The sequence below is a fragment of the Amblyomma mixtum genome, chromosome 5, assembly GCF_055824585.1.
Source record: "Amblyomma mixtum isolate Tamu chromosome 5, ASM5582458v1, whole genome shotgun sequence".
Classification (NCBI taxonomy): domain Eukaryota; kingdom Metazoa; phylum Arthropoda; class Arachnida; order Ixodida; family Ixodidae; genus Amblyomma; species Amblyomma mixtum.
The window spans coordinates 200,845,670-200,850,945 of NC_143016.1; the positions used below are offsets into that span (position 1 = coordinate 200,845,670).

General features: G+C 41.3%; 1 long non-coding RNA gene across 1 annotated transcript; it reads right to left on the reverse strand.

The window, feature by feature from the left end:
• Positions 1-1,109: 1,109 nt before the first annotated feature.
• LOC149345431 (uncharacterized) lies at positions 1,110-5,035 on the reverse strand. The gene is made up of 4 exons (XR_016282852.1): positions 4,916-5,035; positions 3,234-3,368; positions 2,533-2,684; positions 1,110-1,598 (listed from the first exon to the last, which is right to left on the reverse strand). It is a non-coding gene; the product is annotated as an uncharacterized LOC149345431 (long non-coding RNA).
• Between the last annotated feature and the right edge of the window lie 241 nt (positions 5,036-5,276).

Consider the following 5,276-nt stretch of genomic DNA (forward strand, 5'->3'; position numbering starts at 1 on the left):
GGCTGTCCCGACTGTATAGCCGTGACAATATAGTTCACTGGTGACGTACGCTCTAAGATGCAGTAAGGGCCAATGTGCTTGGCCGAAAATTTGGACGCAGCCGGAACAGAGAGCCAGACCAATGATCCAGTGGAGAAGTGTGTAGCGGGCGTGTCTTGGTCCGACTCATGTTTCCGGAGCCCTTGACGTTCGGCGGTGAAGGAGCGAGCCAACTGGCGGCACTGCTCAGCATGGCGGATAATGTCATAAATGGAAGTATATACTGAGCTGTCGGGGTTGTAGGGAAGGATTGTGTCCAGCAGACAGGAAGGCTCGCGCCCAAATAAAAGAAAGAATGGGGAAAAGCCGGTGGTTGCCTGGGATGCGGTGTTATATGCATACACTCTTAGTCTGGTTCCACCTAAGGATCCACTTAGTAGCTGGAACATTTTTGCAAAAATGTTCCACCTATATAGCTGGAACTATGCTCCAGATACTCCAAAATATGTGGAACAAATTTCCGAGGTTTTAGCCGGAACAGTGCTGCGCCTATATATCTGAAACAGCGTTCCAGGAATTTAGCAGGAACGCTGCATCATATAGATAGCTGGAACCCCGTTCCAGGTATCTTGTGAACCACATATTTCACTCTAGAGTTCCTTGCATGCAGTGCACTGTTTGTACAAACCATAGTAAATTAATTTTGTCTATATATGAACAAAATTATTCCACAATAGTATTGTATATGCAGTGCACTGCACACAAGGGACTATAGGGTGAAATATAAAGTTCACAAAACACCTGATATGAATGAAATCATCCTGTAGTAATTCTTAACAGATATACTATATGCATATTCCTGTACCCTTAAACCACACTTCTTGCATCAAATTCACAGTATACAATCATGATTTCTGTTGGTTGGACACCTAGTCCATCAGCCAAGCTATACAAATAGAGTCTGATGCACCCCTAAGTTTAAAGCTTGAGGTTGTGGGATGAGAGATATTAAAACTCTTCTTTCATCACTATGCAACCTAGAATCGCCTCCTGCACAGACAAATGGGCAATAATACACAGATATGCTTGCACTTCAGCAGTGTTGTTCATGGTTAATGAACACAAGCATCCATTACATCAAAGCTTTATTTCACTGCCACAAAAAATACAATACTTAATTACTCGGAGGAAATTGAGGCTTTTATTTTCAAATATGACAGCTGTCTCTTAAGATGCTATATTTGATGTGTTAAGCTTTACCTAAACGCTTATCCGAAACCTTCAATCCTTTATTATCAAAACCATGAACTATACAGGAATGGCTGTGTCTAAATAAGTCTGAGGCCTTTAAGCAGACTCTTCAGTTTGAAGGATATCAGCCCTTTATCAAATTTTTCGTTTTGCAGCAGCAATGTCTGAACTAGTCCCAAAGTTTAGCCAAAAGCATGCGGATAAGAAAGGTACAAAATGAAGTAGACAGCTAGGCACAAAATAAGGGCACTCTCCATAGATGAGCCGGGAGCCAAGGCAATGGTGTTCTTCCTGGTGACGATCATTATCAGTCCGTCGTCAGTAATGATACATGGGCCTGGTACGGGCCTGTCAGTGTTGCATCTCCCCTTTAATGCAAAAACAGTCCAGGCTATACGCAACAATTCATTGACTGCCTTGATACGATGATTTGCATGATACATTATTTCAAATGTAAAACAATAAATGCTCATTTAAATTACTCAACGAGGATTCGAAAGACACTACTACATATGAATCAGCATGTAATATTAGCCTAGGCCCCTAAATAATTTATAATTGAACTTTTTCTGTCATGCTAATTCGGCTTCAACAGCTGAACGATAGCTGTAACATCAAAAAGTGCTTTTGTCACGTGAGGCATGGAAAAACGTCCATGTAGTCACTGCTTCTTTGTTTTGATTTACTGCACTGCTGAAGTCAGCCTTCTTCAAGAACCACAATGACAACAAATGAGGAAGCAGTGGTCATACTGGAGTTTTTTCACGTCTCACATGACCTGCAAGCACACACTGACGTCAGAGTCCTAATTCGGCTGTTGAAACCGAAACAGCACGAGAAAGAAATGCAATTATAAATTATTTATTGGTCGTAGGAGAACACCGGGTGGTAATTCATGCATAATAATGCCTCACACATCACCACAAGCAAGAAAACACGAATCAAAATGTTAAGTGTCTATAGTTTCTTAAGCTCAATTTTAACTAAGCATGAAAAACATTAATCACTGCCTATAATGATTTCTATTCTGCATTCTTTTGAATGTATACCAGTAACACTCATTTGAATGGCTAGTTTTTATAGCAGTGGAAGAACTGAATGCTAGCCTCCATACATTCTTTGTCAAGAAAAATTCATCATTTATATTAAACAATAAAATAAACATGCACCACAGGTTCTTGCACATTTTCAGCCAAGTATTACAGACATAACTATTATGCTGCCCAGGGACCCCAAATATTTTATGCATTTTCATTGTTGCTTATGTCTATCAGCAGCAATTACAAAAGGAAGCTGTCTTACCTGTGTGATCACACAGAATTCAGAATTTTTTGGTCGAAGATACCCATCCAGCTCCACAAAATCTGCCCTGTGAAGTGCCTGCTGGACATGTCTTATTATCTTTCCATATCTTGCATTGTTGCTTTAAAAAGAATTTCTGCTTCAAGTGTAAGCTGCAAAAAAAACACCAATTTCAGCACATATTTTACAGAAACTATTATTCGACCTTCGTAAGGAAACTGCCCATAATTTGCAAAGATATCAAAAATATTGACAATTTCATGAGTCTGTTGGGACCTCACACAGCAAGACACCAAATGCAGATGCTAGGGCAAATTGCAAAATGCAGAATCTATGCTCTACCTTTCCTATTTTTAAATAAGTAAAGGTAAGGCCACTAAAATGATCCAGATACTGCCGATCATTACCTGTACAGATGACAGTTATGTAATGCACTGCATATATGCTGATTCATTTATGTGCTCCAGGGTAAGTTACATTGAAACCACATCCTTGTTTTCCAATGCAACTTGCAATAGCTCTTTACAGATGAAGGAATATGCAACTAGTGACATGCACTGAGAAAAGTGATCACTACCAGCAACAGAACAGTTTATATTTACTCATAGGGGATGTGCTGAAGTGCTTTGCAGGTTGCATTGTGCTATGAAGCTTGTTCAAAATTCTTGACAAGAACCAAAAGCAAAATAGCATACTCTTACCACGTCTGCATTCAATGAGTAGGCAGGCAGCTGTTGTGGAGTCTCAGCCTTATGAGCCGCAAATGTTACATGCAGAAGAGCCTTCATTCTTGTCCGGTTCAAGTGTCCAGCATCAAACGCAGCATCCTGTAGTGCCTAAATGTGAACAAAAACTTTTACAAAATTCATTCCAATGAGTATTGTTAGCAAAATCACACGGCAGCCGAAAAATGTGTGCACTGAAATCCCATGATTGTTTCAAGGACATTGCATATCATTGCAATGCCTTTTACGTCACTGCAAGGTCTTGTGATACCAGCGTAACATTTGAAGCTGTGCATTTTCATCATCAGGTATACTACTGAGGTAGAAACCATTTATTATAAGCAAAGAAAGGCTACTGTTACCTTCAATTCAAGCAGAGCATCATTTAGAGAAACAGCTGGCTGAGAAACATCAGCATTGTGAACAATAGATGCAGCAGCTACTTTCTTTGCATGCAGTTCTCTTGTTTTCTTTGCCGAGCTTACAGAGCTAATGAATTTGCACTGTGGGAAAACCATAATATGAAAAGGCTGAGAGCATCAATTTAGTGCTTACATTTCCTACAATAAAACATATTTAAAAAGATATCTTTATTTTCACAAAATAGACCTAACATAAGCTTACATTATATTTACAGGAGCTTTCAAAATTTTACTCTTTTTCAAAAATATAGTAATATAATATAATATAATGTACCTAATATAATATAATATAATGCAGTGATATTGCATGCAGTTACCCTTGCAATATCAAAAGTTTTTCAAATAACAAGCATTCAAATAACAAGCATATACTTTATCACATTTTACTCATCGCCCTGACAACTGGTTCAATATGCCATTGCACACAAAGAAATCACATTTACGTGGCGTCTACAAAACAGATCTAGGATTCGCACCGTATTTGCTACAACAGGAGTGAACACTAAACAAGATACCATACAACCAAACGTGCGCACGCTTACATTGCCTGGACGTAAAGGCACAGGATCATTTCGCTCACCTTTTTGAAGCCGCTAACTTTTTAACGAGGGAAATATAAAGGGCGCTATTAGCTAGTATACATACTTCAGAATAAGAACGATGCCTCAGGGCTTGTCGATCGGCACCTTCTACGCTTGATATAGGCACAGATCGAGCTTAACGTAATTCGAAATCCAGAACTGAAATCCGCCCGGCACCGGCAACTTGCAATCCACAACCACAGGAAACTATAGCGTATGGTCCATTTCGTTGCGGAACCCGAATTCGCAAGGTCCATGACGAGCGCGCGTAAACCTGACCACACACGTAAAAAAGCGCCCGGAACGCAACGGCCGTGAACGGCGCCGGCCGTGGAATTAGCAACTCCTGCTACTTTAAACATAACCGCCGTACAACTGAACAGCATTCCTAATTGTACGGCGGTCATAGCTGACAAAGAATTTCTGGCAATATCTTTAGTAACCGAGAGGAGGATCCTGGCGGAACAGCGAGCCCTATCCGCAAAACTGACAACGCCATTGCCCGCGTGCGTAGCGAACATGTGCACATTTCAATCTTCCAACCGTTGGTTCCTCCTCTAACCCACAGGCGCGGCATAATGACTAACCTAGCAGGAGCACAAAACACACATGCGCCACTAATTAACCTTACAGTAAATAAGAAAAAACCACCTACCTTTAGCAATTTTCAGCGATCCAAAGGAGACGGCGTCCTCTCTTGGCGGAAGGTACTCAAATATCGCGGCGTAGTGCGGAATACAAAATGAACGCAAAAATTAACGGAGCTTGCCGCCAGTGGCGCGCGAGAGATACTGTATCAGCGCTGCGGGCGCCTCAGTTAAGAAGCGGTGGCGCTGTGGTCGTGTTAGTGGCTCCGAGAAAAAAATCTGTGCTCTCCTAAGGGAGGAACTTTTCTTTACTATGGTGTTATGTTTTTCGGGCTCCTGCATGTCCGGGGCCGTCGGCGCGGGTCATGGCGGGTTCCGTTGCACGCACACGAACGTTAGTTGCGTCATACTACCGAGCTCCGTACGGGC